At 44.1% G+C, this 26,174-nt stretch overlaps 1 protein-coding gene across 1 annotated transcript in view; it reads right to left on the reverse strand.

Moving 5' to 3' along the window:
* Positions 1-26,174, reverse strand: part of FARS2 (phenylalanyl-tRNA synthetase 2, mitochondrial) — a 395,435-nt gene that overhangs the window by 70,999 nt on the left and 298,262 nt on the right. The gene's annotated exons all lie outside the window — the stretch shown is intronic.

Here is a 26,174-nt window from a genome sequence, read left to right on the forward strand (position 1 = left end):
GGCAATGACACTTCTGATATATTTTAAAATGTGCTTAAAATGACTTTGAATGGTGACACTGTCCAATAAACAAGGATCCCTTTAAAAAACAACAACAACCCTCAGCTGTTAGTGAAAGCCTGTAACAACTGAGAAATAATTTTTGTATTTACATCAGTCATTTTTTCCCAATTGTTAAAAAGTTCGAATTTACTTGTCCCTAAATTTTTTTGCTCTGATGGGTACTTAGCTGATTTATCACATCAAACAAATAGAGTCATTAGTGTACTCAAAAGAAAACAAAAATCAATCTTGCCATCTGGTCATAATTTAGTGATTGAGGATTTAATTGTTAAGGAGTCATTCTTTATTTTTTACATTTATATAAGTTTGCTAGCACAAATGGAAGAAAATTAAAGCACTGTAATGTAGGGCCAAATTGTCTGCAGGGGTAAATTGGTACAGTTCTACTGAAGTCAACAGAACTGCGTCAATTTACACCAGTAGAGAATTTGGCCCATAACGTGTCAAGCACTAGAGTTTTGTTTGAGGATTTCATGATACTCAGAAAGAATACAGCTGTGAATCTAGCAAGAAGCAATTAGGATTACAGTTTCAAGTGTTGTCTAAAGGTTCACTCCTGTTAATTCTGTTTAAGTCAATCGGATTCATATGGATCAAGAAATCCACAATGCTTTGAAAGCTTTCCTGGCAATCATTTATTTTGTCTATGATGAAAACAGGCTCTGGCTACTGTCTTCTTTTAGTACAGGAAAAGCAGGCACTTACAGAACCATTGCCATGCTCTGGCAAAGTGTTTTATTCATATCCCATTAAACTATTATGCACTTTTTTTCGTTTCCATTTAGCATCCTTGCTGTTTGGAAAGGTGTTTCACTAAACAGATACCATTCACGCTTCAACTCATCTTATTCTTCCATTTACGAGCCTAATTCATTCAGTAATGCCACAACCCCAGTGTTTCTGATATCACAATTCAGAAACACCGCTGAAGTTTCTTTAATCTCACAAATTCTAAGCCAGTGGTGTAATGGAATGACTCAGGCAGGAGAAACAGGTTGATTGCAATGGGAAAAGCTTCTGTTTCTGTGCATACAAATATCAGCATTAAGGGCAAGGAAATATATAAGAATTACAAGATTAATGAGACATTAAGAGATGATTCGAGCAGTTTTTCTAGAAGTGCCCTGTACATAGCAATTGAAACTACATCACCCATACACATAAATATGAGCAACCTCTCCTACCTTTTTAAAAGCTGAAAACAGCAATCATTGATTTGGTACAAAGCACTTCCTGGGATTAATAACCAACTGAAAATCCAAGCTAGTTATTCAGGGCCCAATCTGCCAAATTTTACTCAGGTAAGTAGTTCCACTGATTTAAAGGATTGCAATATGTGGCCTTACTCGGGGAAGGTTTTGTGCAAAGGCAGTTGTTATATGACAGTTGAATGAGGTTTTGTGAATGTGCATATTTCTAAGGCTTACTCAAATGTGACAATGATCGTTTAATTCTACAGTTATTATTGCTAATCATTTATATTGGGCCATAAATAGTAGGTGACTTGAAAACAGATAACAGGTCCCTGCCCTGAAAGGTTTAAAACCGAAAGGCGCGAAAGACAACAGAAATAAGAAGACAGACAATTTACAGAGAACACAAAGTGTCCATTAGAGCCAAACACATCTTGGAAAAGGGATTTTATTTGAGTGTGTGGAGACAAAGGAAGATGTAGGAATCTTGGGGTATGTCTACACTACAGCCACTTCAGAATCACAACTGCAGCTACGTTGCTGTAGCACTGTAGTGTAGACCTTTCCTATATTGATGGAAGGGTTTTTTGGGGGGCTGTCAAGCGATTAAAAAAATTAATCGCATGATTAATCATGCTGTTAACAATAATAGAATACCATTTATTTAAATATTTTTGGATGTTTTCTACATTTTTAAATATATTGATTTCAGTTACAAGACAGAATACAAAGTGTACATTGCTCACTATGTTTATTTTTTATTACAAATATTTGCACTGTAAAAAACAAAAGAAACAGTATATTTCAATTTGCCTAATACAAGTACTGTAGTGCAATCTCTTTATCATGAAAGTTGAACTTACAAATGTAGATTTATGTACAAAAAATAACTGCATTCAAAAATAAAACAATATAAAACTGTAGAGCCTACAAGTCCACTCAGTCCTACTTCTTGTTCAGCCAGTCACTCAGACAAACAATTTGTTGACATTTGCAGGAGATAATGCTGCCCACTTCTTATTTACAATGTCACCTGAAAGTGAGAACAGGCGTTTGCATGGCACTGTTGTAATCGAGATCACAAGATATTTACGTGCCAGATGCGCTAAAGATTCATATGTCCCTTCATGCTTCAACCACCATTCCAGAGGACATGCATCCATGTTGATGACAGGTTCTGCTCTATAACGATCCAAAGTAGTGCGGACTGATGTATGTTCATTTTCATCATCTGAGTCAGATGCTACCAGCAGAAGGTTGATTTTCTTTTTTTGTGGTACAGGTTCTGTAGTTTCCACATTAGAGTGCTGTTGCTCTTTTAAGACTTCTGAAAGAATGCTCCACACCTCATCCCTCTCAGATTTTGGAAGGCACTTCAGTTTCTTAAACCTTGGGTCTAGTGCTGTAACTATCTTTAGAAATTTCAAATTGGTACTGTGACGGGTTGGATCACAGAACCCTTGGGGCTGCCAACTGATGTGCCAAGACTACTTCTGCCCCTGCTTTCCTGCCCTGGCAGCTTAGGACTTCAGTGCCCTGCCTGGTTTGAGCCAGACCTGCTAGCCTGCTGCAAACCCAGACCCAGGGTCTGAACCACGTCCCCTAACAGCTGTAGGCTTAACTGAAACCAACTTACAGAAATGTTCCTGTCTTTAATACTCAGATGTCCAACTCCCAATGGGGTCCAAACCCCAAATAAATCCGTTTTACCCTGTATAAAGCTTATACAGGGTAAACTCATAAATTGTTCACCCTCTATAACACTGATAGAGAGATATGCACAGCTGTTTGCCCTCCCCCAGGTATTAATACATACTCTGAGTTAATTAATAAGTAAAAGATGATTTTATTAAATACAGAAAGTAGGATTTAAGTGGTTCCAAGTAGTGACAGACAGAACAAAGTGAATTACCAAGTAAAATAAAATAGAACACGCAAGTCTATGTCTAAGAAACTGAATACAAATAAAACCTCACCAGTTCCAGTAAGCTTCCTTTTAGAGACTAGTCTCCTGCTAGTCTGGGTCCAGCAATCACTCACACCCCCTGTAGTTACTGTCTTTTGTTCCAGTTTCTTTCAGGTATCTTTAGCCAGCTGAAGACAAAATTGAGGGGTCTCCCAGGGGTTTAAATAGATTTTCTCTTGCGAGTGGAGACCCCCTCTTCACTCTTATGCAAAGTCCAGCTCCAAGATGGCGTTTTGGAGTCACATGGGCAAGCCACATATCCATGCATGACTCAGTTTTTACCAGCCAAGCCACATTCCTGGGAAGGCGCAGATGTGGATTGGCATCTTCAAGTTCATTGTTGGCTTAAGTGGTTTTTGATTGGGCACTTAATTTGCACTTTTGTCAAGAACTCCCCCAAGGAGTTCAGTCACAAATGTAATTAATGCGGGGGTTCTCAAACTGTGGGGCAGGACCCCAAAATGGGTCGAGACCCGATTTTAATGGGGTCGCCAGGGCTAGTGTTAGACTTGCTGTGGTACAGGGCCAAAGCTGAAGCCTGAGCCCCACCATTCGCGGCCAAAACCAAAGCCGGAGAGCTTCAGTCCTGGGCTGTGGGACTCAGGCTTCGGCTTCAGCCCTGGGCAGTGGGATTCAGGTTACAGGCCCCCTGCGGGGAACTGAAGCCCTTTGGGCTTTGATTCCCCCCACCCCCGCAGAAAGGGAGGTGGGGCTTGAGCTTTGCCCCTCTCCCCCCCCCCCCCCCGTCTGAGGTGGTGGCGCTCAGGTGGGCTCAGGCTTTGGTCCCCCCTCCTGGGGTTGTGTAACAATTTTTGTGATCAGAAGGGTGTCACAGTGCAATGAAGTTTGAGAACTAAATTAACTGAATTAACACATTATTTTTTAACGAGCGTCGTCAGCATGGAAGCATGTCCACTGGAATGGTGGCCAAAGCATGAAGGGGCATACGAATGTTTAGCATATTCGGCATGTAAATACCTTGCAATGTCAGCTACAAAAGTGCCATGCGAATGCCTGTTCTCACTTTCAGGTGACGTTGTAAATAAGAAGCAGGCAGCATTATCTTAGCGATTGGCTGAACAAGAAGTCAGTCCGGAGGAGTCCACGCTGTGGGTTAGTATGCTGTTCAGAGGTATGTTGGAAATATGAATATTTCCAACATACCTCTGAACAGCATACTAACCCACAGAATCCCCCCTACCAGCACTACAAACAAAAGGATTCTGCGTGGACTCCTCCGGACGGTCGAAACAACAGACTGGATTTCTACATAGATTGCTTCCGTCAACGTGCAAAGGCTGAAATTGTGGATAAGCAACATCACTTGCCCCATAACCTCAGCCATGCTGAACACAACGCCATCTACAGCCTCAGAAACAACCCTGACATCATTATCAAAAAGGCTGACAAAGGAGGTGCTGTCGTCATCATGAATAAATTGGAATATGACCAAGAGGCTGCTAGACAGCTCTCTAACACCACATTCTACAGGCCATTATCCTCTGATCCCACTGAGGATTACCTAAAGAAACTACACCATCTGCTAAAAAAACTCCCTGACAAAGCACAGGAACAAATCTGTACAGACACATGCCTAGAACCCCGACCAGGGACATTCTATTTGCTACCCAAGATCCATAAACCTGGAAATCCTGGACGCCCCATCATCTCAGGCATTGGCACCCTAACATCAGGCTTGTCTGGTTATGTGGACTCTCTCCTCAGACCCTACGCTACCAGCACTCCTAGCTATCTTCGAGATACTACTGACTTCCTGAGGAAACTAGAATCCATCGGTGATCTTCCAGAAAACACCATCCTGGCCACTATGGACGTAGAAGCCCTCTACACCAATATTCCACACACAGATGGACTACAAGCTATCAGGAACAGTATCCCCGATAATGTCACAGCTAACCTGGTGGCTGAACTCTGTGACTTTGTCCTCACCCACAACTATTTCACATTTGGGGACAATATATACCTTCAAGTCAGCGGCACTGCTATGGGTACCCGCATGGCCCCACAGTATGCCAACATTTTTATGGCTGACTTAGAACAACGCTTCCTTAGCTCTCGTCCCCTAACGCCCCTACTCTACTTGCGCTACATTGATGACATCTTCATCATCTGGACCCATGGAAAAGAAGCCCTTGAGGAATTCCACCATGATTTCAATAATTTCCATCCCACCATCAACCTCAGCCTAGATCAATCCACACAAGCGGTCCATTTCCTGGACACTACTGTGCTAATAAGCGATGGTCACATAAATACCACCCTGTACCGGAAACCTACTGACCGCTACACTTACCTACATGCCTCCAGCTTCCATCCAGGACACACCACACGATCCATTGTCTACAGCCAAGCTCTAAGATATAACCGCATTTGCTCCAATCCCTCAGATAGAGACAAGCACCTACAAGATCTCTATCAAGCATTCTTAAAACTACAATACCCACCTGCTGAAGTGAAAAAACAGATTGACAGAGCCAGACGAGTACCCAGAAGTCACCTCCTACAAGACAGGGCCAACAAAGAAAATAACAGAACACCACTAGCTGTCACCTTCAGCCCCCAACTAAAACCTCTCCAGCGCATCATCAGAGATCTACAACCTATCCTGAAAGATGATCCTTTACTCTCACAGATCTTGGGAGACAGACCTGTCCTCGCTTACAGACAACCCCCCAACCTAAAGCAAATACTCACCAGCAACCACACATCACTGAACAAAAACACTGACCCAGGAACCTATCCTTGTAACAAAGCCCGATGCCAACTCTGTCCACATATCTATTCAAGTGACACCATCATAGGGCCTAATCACATCAGCCATACCATCTGTGGCTCGTTCACCTGCACATCTACCAATGTGATATATGCCATCATGTGCCAGCAATGCCCCTCTGCCATGTACATTGGCCAAACCGGACAGTCTCTACGCAAAAGAATTAATGGACACAAATCTGACATCAGGAATCATAATACTCAAAAACCAGTGGGAGAACACTTTAACCTGTCTGGCCATTCTTTGACAGACCTGCGGGTGGCTATCTTAAAACAGAAAAACTTCAAAAACAGACTCCAACGAGAGACTGCTGAGCTGGAATTGATATGCAAACTAGACACAATCAACTCAGGGCTAAATAGGGATTGGGAATGGCTGAGCCATTACAAACATTGAATCTATCTCCCCTTGTAAGTATTTTCACACTTGCTTCTTATCAAACTGTCTGTACTGAGCCATCTTGATTATCACTTCAAAAGTTTTTTTCCTCTTACTTAATTGGCCTCTCAGAGTTGGTAAGACAACTCCCACCTGTTCATGCTCTCTGTATGTGTGTGTATATATATCTCCTCAATATATGGTTCACTCTATATGCATCCGAAGAAGTGGGTTGTAGCCCACGAAAGCTTATGCTCTAATAAATTTGTTAGTCTCTAAGGTGCCACAAGTACTCCTGTAATTTTTTTTTAGTTAATTGCGTGAGTTAGCTGCGATTAATCAACAGCCCTAGTTTTTTCCATTGATGTAGGTAATCCATCTCTCTGAGAGGTGGTAGCTAGGTCGATGGAAGAATCCTTCCATTGACCCAGCCAGGTCTACACTGGAGGTTAAGTCGATCTAACTACACGGCTTAGGGTGCAAAAATTTTCACAGTCCTGAGCGATGTAACCAGGTTGTCCTACATTTTAGGTGCAGACCAGGCCTTGGCATATACAATTTGAAGAGTTTAACAAAAGGTTCAAAGGTACTATTATCTTCTGAATACTAAACAGGTTTCAGAGTAGCAGCCGTGTTAATCTGTATCCGCAAAAAGAACAGGAGTACTTGTGGCACCTTAGAGACTAACAAATTTATTAGAGCATAAGCTTTCATGGGCTACAACCCACTTCTTCGGATGCATATAGAGTGAAACATATATTGAGGAGATATATGTTTCACTCTATATGCATCCGAAGAAGTGGGTTGTAGCCCACGAAAGCTTATGCGCTAATAAATTTGTTAGTCTCTAAGGTGCCACAAGTACTCCTGTTCTTTTTGTGAATACTAAACATTACTGAAATAATCTTGAATTCTTTAGGAAAACAAATTATAGAATAGTTTTAGGCATGAAGCAATCCAGTTTTACAGAATTTCACCAGGGTTCTTCAGAACTTACACCAAAACCTTCCATAATTTAATACAAAGTGATATGTTTTCTATACAGTTTTAAGTCATACTATAGAACAAATATATCCCTGCTATAGAATTCTACAGTTTTGCTCAAAAATTCTACAAAAAGGTTATCATTCTCTAGGCAATTTTACAGGACTTTTCCATAAGTGTTTCTGTAAATTGTATTTTCTCCCTGCCCCATGACTGCATAATTTCCACTTACACAAGTCTGGCCAGTTTCAAAATATATAAGCCAAATTTTCTTAAGCACTGAGTGGAACTCTATGGCTTCCTGTTTAATACTGGAGGGTGTTAATGGCTGCCATTAGTCATAGACCTGGTTAAAGTCTATGGGTGTATTAAGCACCCTTCATTCAGGTTAAATAGAAGGAGCAATTAAATGCCCTTTTGTGTAGCAATAGCTGAAAAAATAGAAGCTACTACCCAAGGCACTGACTAGCATGGGTAGACCTGAACAGAAGCTAAAAGCCATGTTGGCAGAGGGGTTTCCCTGGAGACTGACTGCAAATGCAAGGTCTGGGGAATCGATTAGTTGTAGCTGTGTTTGTGAGAGGAAGAAAACCAAAACAAAACCAGCTAACAGCATGGCCCTGATTGGGAGTAGAGACAAGATCTTTGGGGCACAAGACTCACCGGAAAGACAGGTTTGGACACTGTGAACCAGGAAACTTCCTGCTGAGCTCAGGGAACTAGGACTTTGTGTACATTCTGTGTAAATAAACAGGACTGCACCAAAGACATACCTAACTTGTATCATCGTTTTCTGCTAATGGAAATAACTCGGTAAGGCCTAAAATATTGGCTAACTGCTTGAGCCAAAAATTATCGAATCTTAAAATCTCATAGAATTAAAGCCATAAATTGTGAGAGTTATAGATTCACTCAATGTTAGCATAAAACTGATATACTTTCTCACAGGCAGTCCATTGTACTCCACCACTGACCAGTGACAACAGTGATATCCCCAAGTCAGAACTTGCTGGGAAATGAGTGTGGAAATGGAGAGTTAGTAATTTTAGGGGAACAAATATGGAAGTCTAAAAACACGGGGTGGAAAATGTAGGTTAATTTGTTTTTAAAGAAAATGCAGTACATTGGGGCATGTAGATAGAGTTGCCAGGTGTCTGGTAGAAAAGGGACCATGGTGGCTCCGGTCAGCGGTGCTGCAGGGCTAAGGCAGGCTAGTTCCTACTTGTCCTGGCACCGTGCTGTGCCTGGAAGCTGCCAGCAGGTCCGGCTCCTACGTGAGGGGGCCATGGGACTCTGCGTGCTGCTCCCGTCGCAGCATCGGCTCCGCACTCCCACTGGCCAGGAACTGCAGCCAATGGGAGCTGGTGTGTGTGTGTGCCTGCGGGCAAGAGCAGCGCGCGGACTCCGCGAAGGCTCCTAGCCCCCCCACCTAGGAGCTGGACCTGCAGCCTCCTCCCACATTCCGAATCCCTTGGCCCCATCCCCCAGCCTGGAGACCCCTCCTGCATCCCAAACCCATCATCCCCAACCCCACCCCAGAGCCTGCACCCCCAGCCGGAACCCTGAACCCCTCCTGCACCCCAACTCCCTGCCCCAGCCCGTAGCCCCCTCCCATACCCTGAACCCCTCATTTTTGGCCCCACCCCAGAGCCCACACCCCCAGTTAGAGCCCTCACCCCCTCCCGGACCCCAACCCCCTGCTCCAGCCCAGTGAAAGTGAGTGAGGGTGGGGGAGAGTGAGCCACCAAGGGAGGGGGAATGTAGTGAGTGGGGGGTGAGGCCTCGGGGAAGGGGCAGGGCTAGGGTGTTTGGTTTTGTGTGATTAGAAAGTTGGCAACCCTTGAACCCCACATGCAGAAGGGAACTGCAGTGGTAAGTCATTCTTAAAAAAAAAAGAAGGTTTCCATTCATCTTTCAAATATAATCTATGCCATTTAATCTTCTTCAATAGGTGCTACTATATCACTGAACAGCAGGCTGCAATGAGAGGTGAAGGGGGAGGATGGAGACACCTACTCACCGTTATGACAGCTATTGATCTTGAGAACACAGACATAACAGCTGTATACAACATTTTTGGACTATGCAGTTCATCCGTCATTTACTCCTCAATCTAATCTCCAACCATATTGCCATTACCCAGGTCCCATCAAGCTGCACTAAATGAATCTTTCCACAGAAGCCTATGGGGCATGACTTGCTCCTCCTTGCCTGCACCACGGACATCTCTACCCTGATGGCTTTTTGAAGACATCCTCAGTGTTCTCATAAACAAAATTTCTCTTTGCCTCTGTACCCACTAGACAAGTTGGACAGCCAGAATACAGGAAACTGCTAACTGCAAATCAGCTGTGTTTCTAGTCACCCCCTCCTCTGCCACCTTCTTTTCATCCTCTTGCCTTTCTACCTTTACCACAGGCTGCCTCCTGATTGAATTCAGACAGATATTTGGAACCATTATCAAACACAATAGACCACAATGAACAATATGCTCTTGGCTTGAAAAAAAACACAATCTCAAGTCACTGTGTCCTCATTGTTTCTCAATTAAAGGACTGCAAAGTAGATTTAAACACTCATTGTGTCTCTGCAGCAATTGCTCTTAATGCAATCAGGGTTTAGAGATACATTTTTTAAAGGTCAAACAGCTAATTTCAAATAGAAGGGGGGGGGGGGGGACAGCTAAGCCACCTGCAGGAGAGGTGCCCTTATTCCAAAGCACCCATGCAAGTGCAGGCAACACTGCAGTTGGGGAGTGGAGCCACAGCTTCCTATTTTTGCCACTGCTGGTGCTAGTTATCAAAAGGGGACAAGGTGAATTTGGAGCCACGGCTCCACCCCTCTTCTGCCCAGCCAGCACACTGGGAGAGCGAACACACCATACCCATGTCAAGGGCAGAGCTATTACTGTGCTCTGCTTCCTGGGAGCTCTGGGAGGAAGTCTGGCTCCTGCTGCTGCTGCTGCTATGCAGCACCTATGCACTTTATCCAGGGCTCCTCCACCCCCATGCATGTTTCAAAAACTCTTTATAGTCCAGAGGAGCAAAGCTGTGCATGCATGTTTATACATCTCTGAACGGTGTCTCTCTGTCTGTCTATATATCAGAAATCATGTTTATTTACTTCAAATACGAATCTCAATTATAGCACCAAATTATTCTGAGGGGGTAACAACAAAGATGCTGCTTTCAGTCCAACATGGATTTATTTCAAAGCAGTTTTCAACGTGCTCTAAGCAGCAGAAGCTGTAGAATTGTAAAACACAAGGCTGGCTGCCAAGACCAAGCTCTGCTGCAGCTGAGCAGGCAGCAGCTCAACATAAACAAAAATAATTGAAAATGAAAACCAAGAAAGGGATGAGGGGCTAGACAGAAGAAGAAGCTGAAGCCAAGACTTAAAAAAAAGACAAGAGGGCTTTCCAGGGGGAAGTGTGGCTCTTTTTTTTTTTTTAAATCCTCCTAAATATGCTTCTACCAGTGCTTCCAGGAATTTGCATGGCCAGCAACAGATTTTGAATGTGATTGTAATCTAAATAAACTATTGTAATGAGTTAGAAACTGGTTAAAAGACTTCAGAGAATAAGAGGTCAGTTTTCAACATGGCCATAGGTACCCAAAGGATCAGTACCAGAACTGGAATTGCTTAATATATTGATTAATACTTTTTTTTTTTAATTGACATTGAAAGAACATTTAGGTTGCAAAGTTAAACACTCAAAAGCTAGGAAATGCCATTTTACACTTGCAACCTTACTTCTATCCCCTAGTGCAGTGGTTTTCAAACTGCGGGTCGCGGAATGTAAGGCACTGGGTCGCGGTGGCTCTGGTCAGCACTGCCAACCGGGCCGTTAAAAGTCCCATTGGCGGTGCTGCCTGGCTAAGGCAGGCTAGTCCCTACCTGTTCCAACACCGTGCTGCTCCTAGGCAGGGGGGCCATGGGGATCCGCACGCTGCCTCCGCCCCGAGCACCAGCTCTGCAATCCTATCTGGGAACCAGCCAATGGGAGCTGGGTGGGGGGGCAGTGCCTGCGGGTGAGAGCCGCATGGAGCTGCTTGCCTGCCTCCGCCTTGGAGCTGGACCTGCTGCTGGCCGCTTCCAGGGCGCAGCGCGGTCCGCGGTGCCAAGAGAGGCAGGAAGCCTGCTTTAGCACCCCTGCTGCGCTGCTGACCAGGAGCTGCCCGAGGTAAGCCCGCGCCCCAACCCCGTGCCCCAGACCTGAGCCCCCCCAAACCCGGAGGCCTCTTCCTGCACCCCAAACCCCTCATCCCTGGCCCCACCCCAGAGCCTGCACCCCCAGCCCAGAGCCGACCCCCTCCCGCACCCCAACCCCCTGCCCCAGCCCTGAGCCCCCTTCCACACCCTTAACCCCTCATTCCTGGCCCCACCCCACAGCCCTCACCCCTGCACCCCAAACCTCTGCCCCAGCCCTGTGCCCCTCCCACACCCCAAACCTCTGATCCCCAGCTCCGTTGGGTCATAGGCATCAACAATTTTCTTCAACTGGGTCACCAGAAAAAAAGTTTGAAAACCACTGCCCTAGTGCATCTGTCCTGAGCAGAGGTGGGGGCCTGTAATTTCCTGGGGCTCATGTCATTTAAAACTATCACAGCGCGTATGCCCAAGGGGCCAAATTAAGATTGCACGAGCAGATTTTTGCATATCATTTCCTCATTATTTGTTTGCTTGTTTTACAGAAAAAGGTAAAAACCAATTTGGTTATGTACAACTGTAATGACCTCTGCTCATGCATCATCAGCAGGATTTGAACCCTAACCCTTCAGCACATCCCTCTACTGCTTGTAATACATGACCTAACTGATAGCAGAAGAAAGTTATCATCACAAAGGTGGGGGTCCTAGGGCCATGTGCTGGGTTGGGAGAAAGCCTGGCTTTCTCTCCCCAAAGCCTCTACTACATCTGCTATGGCAGCTCCTAGGTGTGTTTCCAGTGAAATGTCATTGTTGTCTGCTGGTGTTGTGGCACTGGACTGGCCTTAGAATGTTCATGCTCCCAAAATTTTCCTGAGGAATGCAAGTGAAAAGGAAAATGGAAATTTAACAGTTTATATAATCTCAGCAAAATCTGAATGGAAAACCAGGGGACAGGCAACAAAGGCACTTCTCTAACCTAAGGGCTTTCCCGTGCTGAACTTCAAAGGCCTGCTGCAAAGGTAGAGGTGTCAGACCTTCTCAAAAAGATCACCAATATTTATAATGGAAAATGTTACACAATGTAAAGGCTGGAATTGCTACCAGTTCCACTAGTGATTTGGAATATGGAGTAAACAGTGAGGTGGCAAAATTTGCAGATGAAAAGTGTGCAGGAAAGAGAGACCTGGACATCATGAACAGCACAATGAAAAAAAATCTACTAAATATGGAAGTGGTCCAAAAAAACCAACAAACCAACCCCAAATAAAATGTTAGGATGTTCTCTAAGAATAGGATAGAAAATAACACTGAAAATATTTTAATGCCTGTATAAAAATCAATGGTATGTCCTCATCCTGAATACAGAGTTTAGTTCTGGTCACCACATCTAAAAATGTAACAGAAAACAAGGGGTCGAGAGAAGGGCAACAAAAATATTAGTCATGAAAAGACTTTCTGCATGAGGAGAGATTGATGAGATTAGGTTTATTTGGTTTAGAAAGGAGATAAATAAGGAGGGGGCACAATAGAGTTATGTAAATAATGAATGGTACAGAGAAAATAAGTTGAGAGCTCATACTCTCATAACACAAAGCAAAATGCAATGAAATGGAAAGAACCAATAAAAAGGAAATACATTTTTACACAACAGATAAATAACCGGTGGGACTCATTGCCACAAAACATCATCGATGCCAAGAGCTTAGGAGGATTCAAACATGATTAGATATGGATAATGAGAACATCCACACAGTTACATTAGATTTAAAAAAGTATGCATGGAATAAACCCTCGTGATTCAGGACATAAACCAATGACTAACTGATGGGGATTAGGAAGAAATTCTCCTACAGGTAGATTATTTCATAATTGTCCATTATGGAGTTTCTTGCACCTTCCTCTGAAGCATCAAGTATTAGCCAATGTTGGATACATTGACACTGGAGTAGATGGACCACTGATCTGACTGGTATAGCAATTCCTATGTTTCTGTTATAGCTTTTAAGCCAGCACTTATGCCTAAGGATAACAAATGTCAGGGTTAGGTTCACTATTACGCTGAAAGGAATGTGCTGGTTTTCTGAGCAACCTAGATTAGACCAAAAAAATACAAATTTTTACAGCCACTGTGACAAACTCAGTCATTTCACTTCCAATCTTCCTAATGCTTAAACTATCCCAAACTCCTTGTTCTCTTTGGGATTTTTGGGGTGTTTATTTTTCATTCTCCCATTTCATCTTTTAATACATATAAACATTTTAATCTTGTTATTTTTTGAGCATCCAGGAAAATACTGCAGGCAATAACAAAAGCAAGAACAGTGCATGTTTTTCATGTCCTAGTGCTGCTATGTATGGTCAACCTTACGGAGCGCACTGCATTACAAATCTGCAAATTTACAATTTTTGAGAACAAGATTTTCTGAAGACAGCAGAGTTTGAAAGGAGGGCATTAGAGTTTCTGAAGAGGAAAATGCTGCCAACCATACCAATGCCTAAAGCAGCCAGTGACTTGCAAATAACACTCCAAGTAACACCAGGCAAGAAATCTATTAGCCATACAAAAAGAGAGCTTACAAAAACTTAGTATAAAGGCAATAAACATGCAAGTCTAGTTTGGCAGGACCAAAGCCTACAATGATGCTTCACCCCTTCCAAAATATTGTATTCTTGCAATATACTGCTGGATATAAAATCATAATAAACACTAGATGAATTGCCATATCTGAGAGTAAATCTAGAAAGTCTAATGTGCCATTTCATATACTTGATCAGACAATCTGCATAGTTAAGCACTATGTCTTAAGTGCAAAAAAACGATAATGAATCTGACTTTCATTTCTGTGAGGCCATAGAAATTTGGACTCTTAGGCCTGGTCTACACTATGAGTTTAGTTCGAATTTAGCAGCGTTAAATCGAATTAACCCTGCACCCGTCCACACAACGAAGCCATTTACTTCAACATAAAGGACTCTTAAAATCAATTTCTGTACTCCTCCCCGATGAGGGGAGTAGCGCCGAAATCGACATTGCCATTTCGAATTAGGGTTAGTGTGGCCGCAATTCGACGGTATTGGCCTCTGGGAGCTATCCCACAGTGCACCATTGTGACTGCTCTGGACAGCAATCTGAACTCGGATGCACTGGGCAGATAGACAGGAAAAGCCCCGCGAACGTTTGAATTTCATTTCCTGTTTGCCCAGCTTGGAGAGCACAGGTGACCACGCAGAGCTCATCAGCACAGGTATCCATGCAGTCCGAGAATCGAAAAAGAGCACCAGCATGGACCGTACGGGAGGTACTGGATCCGATCGCTATATGGGGAGAGGATTCCGTGCTAGCAGAACTATGTTCCAAAAGACGAAATGCCAAAACATTTGAAAAAATCTCCAAGGGCATGATGGAGAGAGGCCACAATAGGGACTCACTACAGTGCCGCGTGAAAGTTAAGAAGCTCAGACAAGCCTACCAGAAAACCAAAGAAGCAAACGGAAGGTCCGGGGCAGAGCCGCAGACATGCCGCTTCTACGCTGAGCTGCATGCAATTCTAGGGGGGGCCGCCACCACTACCCCACCTCTGACCGCGGATTCCGAGGAGGGGGTAATCTCAGCCATGCCTGAGGATTCTGTGGATGGGGCAGATGAGGAGGAGGAGGAGGACGACGAGCTTGCGGAGAGCACACAGCACTCCGTTCTCCCCAACAGCCAGGATCTTTTTCTCAGCCTGACTGAAGTAACCTCCCAACCCTCCCAAGGCATTATCCCAGACCATGAAGCCATGGAAGGGACCTCTGGTGAGTGTACCTTTATAAATATAAAACATGGTTTAAAAGCAAGCTTTTTTTAATGATTAATTTGCCCTGAGGACTTGGGATGCATTCGCGGCCAGTACAGCTACTGGAAAAGTCTGTTAATGTGTCTGGGGATGGAGCGTAAATCCTCCAGGGACATCTCCATGAAGCTCTCCTGGAGGTACTCCAAAAGCCTTTCCAGAAGGTTTCTGGGCAGTGCAGCCTTATTCCGTCCTCCATGGTAGGACACTTGACCACGCCATGCTAGTAGCAAATAATCTCGTATCATTGCATGACAAAGCCTGGCAGCGTATGGTCCCGGTGTTTGCTGGCATTCAAGCAACATCCGTTCTTTATCTCGCTGTATTATCCTCAGGAGAGTGATATCGTTCATGGTAACCTGGTTGAAATACGGGAATTTAATTAAGGGGTCAGAGGTGGCCGTTCCTACTGGTCTGTTTGCCTGTGGCTGAAAAGAAATCCTTCCCTGCAGTTAGCCAAGCGGGGGGGGGGGGAGGGAGGATTGGCGCTGAGCTTTTCGCGTTTGACTAGCAGGGATCTTCCCTCATACCAGCCACACGGTGGGGGGAAGGGTAAAGCGATCATCCCAGAGAATTGGATGGGGGGCGGGTTAGTTTGGTTTCTGCTGCTGCATGTTAACAGGAAAACCGCAGAACTCAACGGACTTTGCTTGGTATGTGGGAAAGGAGGGCGCTGCTTTTCTGAAGGCTGCAGAAGCCGAAAGACAATGGCTTACCATGGCTGCATGCAAGCCGAATTCTGTTGCCCGGACCTGCGTCTGTGATCTCTAACACCAAAGCCGCAGGCACTCAATATTAAGATGCAAAATGCGACCTTGTACTGAAATAACATGTGCTATGTAATGTGAATAGTGTTGTTCACCGTGAAAGAGTATAAGCATTGTTCTGTAAAATGTATCTTTTTAAATACTTCTCTCCCTTTTTTCCCTCCCTCCCGCAGCTGCAAATTTTTCAAGCCTCCCTCCTCCGTCCCGAAGGCTATCTCAGATAAGGCGGCGGAAAAAAAGGATGCGAGACTAAATGTTCTCTGAAATCATGGAATCGACCCGCAATGAAAGAGCTCATCTGAATGAGTGGAAGGACGCGGTATCAAAGTACAGGAAAGGTGCCAGTGAACGTGAGGACCGGAGGGACCAACGTGAGGACATGAGGGACCAACGTGAGGACAGAAGGGACGCTCGAGATGAGAGGTGGCGGTAGGAAGATCAGAGGAGGCAGGATGCAACGCTGGGGCTGCTGCGTGATCAAACGGACATGCTCCGGTGTCTGGTGGAGCTTCAGGAATGGCAGCAGGATCACAGAGTGCTGCTGCAGCCCCTGTATAACCACCCTCCCCCCTCACCATGTTCCATAGCCTCCTCACCCAGACGTGTAAGAACGCGGGGGGGGGAGGCTCCGTGCACCCTCCCACTCCACCCCAGTGGACAGCCCAACCAAAAGGCTGTCATTATTTTGAACTTTTTTTGTGGCCTTTTCCTTCCCTCCTATCCTCCTCCCAAACCCCACCCGGGCTACCTTGTCAGTTCTCTCCCTCTTTCTATAATCAATTAATAAAGAATACATGATTTTTAAATGATAGTGACTTTATTTCCTTTGAAAGCAAGCTGTGATCGAAGGGGGAGGGTGGGTTGCTTACAGGGAATGAGTCAATCAACGGGGCGGGTTTTCATCAAGGAGAAACAAACAGAACTTTCACACCGTAGCCTGGCGAGTCATAAAACCGGTTTTCAAAGTTTCTCTGATGCACCACGCTTCCTGGTGTGCTCTTCTAATCGCCCTGGTGTCTGGCTGCACGTAATCAGCAGCCAGGCGATTTGCCTCAGCCTCCCACCCCGCCATAAAGGTCTCCCCCTTACTCTCACAGAGATTGTGGAGCACACAGCAAGCAGCAATAACAATGGGAATATTGGTTTAGCTGAGGTCTGAGTGAGTCAGTAACGTGCGCCAGCGACCCTTTAAACATCCAAATGCACATTCTACCACCATTCTGCACTTGCTCAGCCTGTAGTTGAACAGCTCCTGACTACTGTCCAGGCTGACTGTGTATGGCTTCATGAGCCATGGCATTAAGGGGTAGGCTGGGTCCCCAAGGATAACTATAGGCATTTCAACATCCCCAACGGTTATTTTCTGGTCTGGGAAGTAAATCCCTTGCTGCAGCCGTTTAAACAGAGTAGTGTTCCTGAAGTCGTGAGCGTCATGAACCCTTCCCGGCCAGCCCACGTTGATGTTGGTGAAACGTCCCTTGTGATCCACCAGTGCTTGCAGCACCACTGAAAAGTACCCCTTGTGGTTTATGTACTGGGTACCCTGGTGCTCCGGTGCCAAGATAGGGATATGGGTTCCATCTATCGCCCCACCACAGTTAGGGAATCCCATTGCAGCAAAGCCATCCACTATGGCCTGCACATTTCCCAGAGTCACTACCTTTGGTAGCAGCAGCTCAGTGATTGCTTTGGCTACTTGCATCACAGCAGCCCCCACAGTAGATTTGCCCACTCCAAATTGATTCCCGACTGACCGGTAGCTGTCTGGCGTTGCAAGCTTCCACAGGGCTATCGCCACTCACTTCTCAACTGTGAGGGCTGCTCTCATCTTGATATTCTGGTGCTTCAGGGCAGGGGAAAGCAAGTCACAAAGTTCCATGAAAGTGCCCTTACGCATGCGAAAGTTTCGCAGCCACTGGGAATCGTCCCACACCTGCAACACTATGCGGTCCCACCAGTCTGTGCCCACCAGTGCGGGCCCAAAATCGGCATTCCACGGCTATAACCTGCCCCATTAACAGCATGATCTCCAAAGCGCCGGGGCCCGCAGTTTGAGAGAATTCTGTGTCCATGTCCTCATCACTCTCGTCGCAGCCTCCTCCTCACCTGGTTTTCCAGGTTCTGGCTCAGCATAAACTGCATGATAATGCGCGAGGTGTTGACAATGTTCATTACTGCTGTCTTGAGCTGAGCGGGCTCCATGCTATGGTATGGTGTCTGCACAGTTCACCCAGGAAAAAAGGCGCGAAATGGTTGTCTGACGTTGCTTTCACGGAGGAAGGGGTGAGGCTGTACCCAGAACCACCAGCGACAATGTTTTTTGCCCCATCAGGCATTGGGATCTCAACCCAGAATTCCAATGGGCGGGGGAGACTGCGGGAACTATGGGATAGCTACCCACAGTGCAACGCTCCGGAAGTCGACGCTAGCCTCGGTACATGGACGCACACCGCCGAATTAATGTGCTTAGTGTGGCCGCATGCACGCGACTGTATACAATCGGTTGCCCAAAATTGAATTCTGTAAATTCGGAGTCATCCCGTAGTGTAAACATACCCTTAGGCTTTCATACTGAAGAAGTTACTTTCACAAGGCATGAAAAAAATGGAATTGATGGCTAAGTAAAGGGCAGATACATACTGCAGTACCTACATTTCATTTGTAGTTCCTCATTATGTGTAAAACCTAATGGCTGAGACCAGAAGCTACTGTAATACAATTATTCATAATTACTACTACTTTATACTACTGAGCAAATAGCAGTGTGCCCCTCTTGACTAACAAGTGTATTTTTATGACTATTATATTTCTTTGTGTGGTAGCAAGGAAGGCCAGGATGCCAGAAGAGAAATGACTGAATTAGTGCAGACAGATTAGGTTTACGAGGAAAGAAAATATTTAGGATATAATCCAAAACTTATTGAAGTCATGGAAAGACTCCTACTGATTTCAATGGCCTTTGGATGAAGTTCTTGGTTCTTGATCCTGCATTTCCTACACACAAATTCCACTGAAATCAACAGGAGGTTTGGGTGCCGCCGAATGCAGGATGGGCCTTTAGACAACTACAGTCATTGTCATAACACCTTAATTTAACTGACATGGTAGTATCAGTAATTAAAACACAACTTTATTTTGTGTATCACTTTTCCTACAACACTTATGAAATGCTTTGGACAGCTCAATAATACAAGCACACAACAGCACAAAGAAAAGTTATAATTTTTTCATATCTCATCATCACAAACACAAAGCTGAACATTTTGATATGCAATATCCACAAAGGTGCTGGAAAGATTTGAGAGTCTGGACAAACTCTTCAGAATACTGCATGGCTACACAGTCCTTAATTTTTGAATCGTGTCCAGAGACGTATGGAGAGATTGTTAAGTCATTGTCTGGAATTGCTAAGGACAAAGCATCCTGAAAGCTTTCTCAACAACGCAGGTGAAGTGAAGGGAAATCTAACTTCTTTAAAAGAGTTGCTCCTACAGTTGTATTGTCATAGTGGATTTGAGGGGAAGTGGAAAACAAGGATCTGAACGGCAATATGACTAGATGAAAATGTCCATCAACAGGAAAGATGGTAAAGAGTGAGGGTCCGAGCCACCGCTGTTATCCAGCTTTACGCCATGTATGTCCGTAGGAGTTACACCAGTGTAATGGTATGTCTACACTATGAAATTAGGTCGAATTTATAGAAGTCAATTTTTTATAAATTGATTTTATACAGTCGATTGTGTCCCCCCCCACTTAAGACCATTAACTTGGCGGAGTGCGTCCACAGTACTGAGGCTAGCGTCTACTTCTGGAGCATTGCACTGTGGGTAGCTATCCCATAGTTCCCGCAGTCTCCGCCGCCCATTGGAATTCTGGGTTGAGATCCCAATGCCTGATGGGTCAAAAACAGTGTTGCGGGTGGCTCTGGGTACATGTCGTCAGCCCCCCCCCCCCCCGTGAAAGCAACAGCAGACAATCGTTTTGAGCCTTTTTTCCTGGGTTACCCGTGCAGACGCCGTACCACGGCAATCTTGGAGCCCGCTCAGCTCACCGTACGTCTCCTGGGTGCTGGCAGACGTGGTACTGCATTGCTACACAGCAGCAGCTCATTGCCTTTTGGCAGCAGATGGTGCATTACGATTGGTAGCCATCGTCGTCGTCTCCTGGACGCTCTTTTAGCCGACCTCGGTGAGGTCTGTCAGGGGCGCCTGGACATAAATAGGAGTGACTCCAGGTCATTCTCTTTTTAAGTTTCGTCTCCTGAAGATTATGACTGCAGGCAGGACTGACTGCACTGTCTTCTGGCGAGCAGCTAGGAGACGACGATGGCTAGCAATCGTACTGCACCGTCTGCTGCCAGCCTAAGATGTATAAGAGAGATGGAGTGGATCAAAACAAGAAAGAGACCAGATTTGTTTTGTATTCATTTGCTCCCCCCTTCCTCCCTCCATGAAATCAACAGCCGACAATCGTTTCGGAGAGGTCTGTCAGGGGCACCTTGAAAAGTTTAATGGCGATTCAGTCCTGCCTGGAATAGTGGCGGGAGGGATAGCTCATTGTTTTGAGCACTGGCCTGCTAAACCCAGGGTTTTGAGTTCAATCCTTGAGGGGGCCATTCTGTGTGATAGTTGTGTGTGTTTCTCCTTGATGCAAACCCACCCCCTTTGTTGATTTTAATTCCCTGTAAGCCAACCCTGTAAGCCATGTCGTCAGTCGACCCTCCCTCGGCACTGCTGCGGGTCCCTGTTATAGCCTCTGTCCTTCATGCCCTTGGAGATTTTTTCAAATGTTTGGGCAATTCATCTTTTGGAACAGAGTTCTGATAGCATGGATTCATCTCCCCATACAGCGATCAGATCCCGTACCTCCCGTTCGGTCCATGCAGGAGCTCTTTTGCGATTCTGGGACTGCATCATGGTCACCTCTGCTGATGAAATCTGCACTCACCGGCAGATTGCCACGCTGGCCAAACAGGAAATGAGATTCAAAAGTTTGCAGGCCTTTCCCTGTCTACCTGGCCAGTGCATCTGAGTTGAGAGCGCTGTCCAGAGCGGTCACAATGGAGCCCTCTGGGATAGCTCCCGGAGGCCAATACCGTCGAATTGCGACCACACTACCCCAAATTCGACCCGGCAAGGCCGATTTCAGCACTAATCCCCTCGTTGGGGGAGGAGTACAGAAAACGATTTTAAGAGCCCTTTAAGTCGAAAAAAACGGCTTCGTCGTGTGGACGGGTGCAGGGTTAAATCGATGTAACGCTGCTAAATTCGACCTAAACTCGTAGTGTAGACCAGGGCTAAGACTAGGGGAAGGCAGTGGAGAATCAGGTCACAACCTGTTTGTCTAAAGGAAGAAATGATTGGAAGAGAATCTCATTTCTCACATTTGCTCAAAGTTCTCCTGTCAGGATATAGGATGCTTTCAGGTGCTGGCACTGATTAGTTTAATACAGACCTACAGGAGCATGTGTGGGGACAAGTGGCACGGGTGCAGAATAAGAAATCTGACAATCTAACATCTTGTAGAAGATTATAGCAGGAGAATAAATCAGACAAATTTCTTTATTCTTTTGTCCAAAGGAAGTTAACAACAACAAAGATATTAAATACTGCACTTAATCCAGGGTGGAAGTTCCCAAACTCTTTAATAGGAAGAAGCCCAACTGGTGATGATCAACTTCAAATGTCACGAAAAATCATGGATATGTTAAGAATTGGAGGAAACTGTTGAGACAAATGAATATGCTAGAATGGTGGCTCAACAAGAGTGACAGGTAATGTGTGCTTTTATTTTTTAATTAAAATCTCTCCGGCACAGCTTAAATGGCACAGCATCTTAGCTCACCTGATAATTTCCCTCTATGATTGTGCTTCAACAAGGTAGTTCTTAAATTTGTTGAATCAGGAAGTTCCAGCATATTCCTAAAATGCTACTGCACTCTGCTGGAAGTAAACTATGCAAATACAGTTGGGTCATCAAACATATGTTTCTTCTGAATTGTTTAATAACAGTTCATCCATTTGATCCTCTGATCAGCAGAGACTACTAGATGGCTTTTAGCACATATCCTTCAAACTTGGAACAACTTTGCTGATTTGGCTGTACTCACTTTTGTTTGTTTTCATATACAGTCTGAGCATTCAACCTTATTCTTGTTACACTTCTTTCCTAAATGTGCTTCTTTTTATGTATAATAATAAAATAAAATAATAATAAATAAATACTAATACAGTAATAATAAACAGCTATACTGTGCTAAATATATCAGCATCCTCTCAACTAATAGAATTAACTAGTTAAATACATCTGATTTCACTGTATGTTAAAACTGATATTATATCTTGTAATTAGAACCCCAACAAAAACAAAACAAACAAACAATAATAAAAAAATAGTAAAGTATATCTAGTTTAGATTTGTAAGTACTTCAAACTGTTATATGATAATGAATTGAGTATTAGAGATAAGATAAAATAGATGAGATGAAAATAGAAATGTTTATATGTTGAATGTAACACAAGAATATTGATAATGCATTTTGTAATGGCAAATTATGTTTGTGAGAAGTTATTTATGAGCCCCAAAAATATACCATCTCTGGGAGGCATGAATTAGCAGTATCTGGGGTGGGATGGATATGTATGAACTCCAATACAACTTACAACTGTGATGGATGCTGTATAAAAGCCCACATTGATAGCGTGAGACAATAAAATTATCCCAAACCAATTCTTCACCTTTGTGATAGAATTTTAACCTGAGGTTTCCAGAAGCCCTGGAAAGACCAACTAGCCCCCCCCCCCCCCAACAACCCAATGCTTTGCATTACAAAACTGCTGCTTCTGAGTGGGGCTGAATTGCTCAGGAGATTAGTAATGGGATATAGCGCCTTTCACTGCTGTCTAGGTTACCAGTCCAAATGCAGCCCGCTGTCGTACTGACTAAAATTGTTATCTTATAGCCTATGAGAAATTAGTTTGATGGTCTCATCCAGTTCCCAGTAGACCAAGGTCTAAATCACAAAAAACAATTACAAGTGACAGTCTTCTTGTAGAACTCAGAGAGGCCAGAGACTGCATGGGCAAAAGGCACACCCCCAACCCCAGAGTAACCTCCTGCCAAATTTTAAGTCCTTGCTCAAAAGCATGGAGGAGCTACAGCTTCTCAGTGAAATGATTCCCAGAAATTTATTTTTTAACATGGGCAAAATGTATCTTTCCCTAAGCTCATTGTGAGAAATGGCTGCGCCATTTTAGTTGAAACTTAAATCTGCCCATAGCAGACATCCAGCATAGAAAATCTTAGTTTGCACAATTAAAGTTTGGCAAAGTTCTAAGCAACTGAAAACAGGGTCTTATAATGGGAAGTGTTGGGCAACCTTAAAGATAGGAGCTGCCACCTGAGTCACCTATAAAGATTCAGCAATATACTTTAGAATTCTAACATTAGCGACATGTCAGGCAGTTTGGATACAATTAAAAAAAAAATAACCCAGAGCTGAGCCTCCACCCTGAGCTCTTACAGAACCTTCCCCAAGAATCTGAGAAAGTTCAGCTTGGACCAGGAATATCATATAACAGTGAGAAAAGCTATTCCCATGGACTTACTAGAACAAGCAGACAAAGAAAGTACCAGAAATCTCTTAAGGCTTTTCCATAAGGAGAAGATAAGAACTCAACTCCCCTGGCTCCTAGGCCTGTGAGCTCTAACTAGGGACTACCCCACAGGTACTGGACCTATTAACAGATCTCCCACTCTTCATCCTTCCTGATAAATCCATCTTAAAGGTGTACGTGGCTGTCATGCTAAGGGAGCTGGAGGCCCGTATGTGTTAGACAGAGTCTTTGAGGAGGGTAAAAGGCAATGGAATTGCTAGGAAGGAGAGAGCCAAAAGACTGTGGGCATATGTCTAAAAAGAAGGAAATGAGAGCCCAGATTGCAGCTGTGGGTCATTTTAAAGATTTGGTTTGTGTAACATGGCTTGCCCCTCAAGGGCTACCATCCTGGGGTGAGCCAACACTGATTATTAAGGAGGCACACCTGAACAGAGATCACATGGTTCCCCTATAAAGACCAGGAACTGGAGGAGTGGGATGAAGGAACGTTCAGTGAGATCAGAGGCTGTTAGGAGTGAATAGCCTCCAGCAGAGAGTTCTGGGCCTTGGGATTGAGACTACAGGCAGGAAAGGCCTCGGCGAAGCCCCAATAAGAGGGTAAATACATGAACTTGAAGAGACTTGAAACAAAGCAGACTCCAGGGGTGTAAGATGGAAAAGACTCCAGCCAGGCAGAGCCTGGCAGTGGTCTGCCAAAGCAGGAAAAGCCTCAGGCAGGAAAAGACCTAGGAGTGGGAAGAGAAACTTTAGTTTGTTTCGACTTTTGTTGGATTTAGGATTTGCACTTTTATTCTGCGTTTATTTTATGTTAATAAACCCAGACCCCAAGGAGGGGTATTTTTGACCAGAAAAAGCCTATGGGTGAAGTTTGCAGAGTAGTCCAAGTGGATAAACTAAGGCAAGGGGCACTAGAGGGTCAATCTTGAGGTCACTAGAGGGTGCCACTCTATGACAGTTTGGAAAAAAATCAATTCACCCATTTTTACTTAAATGTCTTTAATTCTTGCAAGGGAAACATGGAATCCTGAATTGAGGTCTGAAGCAGATAAGTAGATGAGGTTCTTAGAACTAGGATTGGAGATGCGTTCAAACCACAAAATTTGAGTATGATTTGGGACACCAACATTCACAAAATTCTGATCCAAACTTCAAACAACCCAACATTAATGGGTGTTTGGATCAGGCTCATCTATAGAATTGACAATTTTTTAGGTTATGTTTTCCACATGCAAACAGCAAAACAAATACGGTGAGTTTGATTCTCTTTTCTTACTTTTACACAAGTGTATGTCCATTGACTTCAACGGAGATACTCCGATTTACAACAATAAATGAGAGGAGAATCAAGCCCTGTCAATCTATATGAATGTTATATCATATATCATATTAGAGAGGGAGAGGGAGCACAGTGTGCGTTACTCATTCTTTAAGAGCCGTCACAACAGAACCCCCTTACAATTATAGGTGCAGTACAAAGAAAGAAGAGCCCGTCTCCTCTTACATTTACATCACTACAGCCATAGTTATCTTAAAATGTAGTTATAGATGAGTGTGTGCACACACATTTACACAAATACATATATACACAAATGCATGCAAATAACTGGGTGTAGAGTGGGTACACAAACACACACATGGTTTATTTTTATTTATATTTAATGCTTCTCAATACTCTATTAGTAGCAGAGAGCTTCCTTTAAAGATAAGCAACATTGTTTTTCTCTTAGCACGGACTACTTTGTCATCTTACAGTTAAACAGATGTGTTCTGTCCATTAGAGGCAGATCAGTGTTTTGTTTTTTCAGTGGATTTTCTATATTTTGGTGTTACAATTTAGACAATATTTGACCTAGGGCAAATGTGTCAATATTAACTGGAGGAAACCACAGCAGTCCCAGAAGAAGTGATGTTACAATGTCAGTGTCCAAAGACACAATCATCTAGACCAGCTGGGATATATAATTTTTAATAGGATCTTTGGGTTAATAAGATCTTCCCTTGTTAATGAAGAATAAAGGCAGGGGCTAAATCACATTAAGTGCTTCTAAAGAATTTAACAGACAATTTAGCAAAATGAGATTTTCACAATCAGAAATATAGCTCCAATCAGAAAATTTTTACATGCTCTACTATAAAACTATACATAAATCATCTAATGCATGGTAATAAGGCTTATACTGTAGAGTATGTTCTACCAAAGATGACTTTGTAAGTGTCATTATATTACTTACTATAAGTAGGGGCTCCCCCAAGATCTCTTCAACTTGGTTCCCCAAGAATTCAGTATAAATCTAATCTTGTCACCCAGGTTCCTTTATCTGGCACGTAGCAAAGCTATGTTGAGTTGATCAGATTCAAGTGTCGGGGGAGGATATAGGGTGTACCACACATCCACAGTTACACAGCAAACCTCTTCTTTTAAGTACATT

This window comes from Emys orbicularis, chromosome 2 (genome assembly GCF_028017835.1).
Source record: "Emys orbicularis isolate rEmyOrb1 chromosome 2, rEmyOrb1.hap1, whole genome shotgun sequence".
In the NCBI taxonomy this organism is placed as follows: domain Eukaryota; kingdom Metazoa; phylum Chordata; order Testudines; family Emydidae; genus Emys; species Emys orbicularis.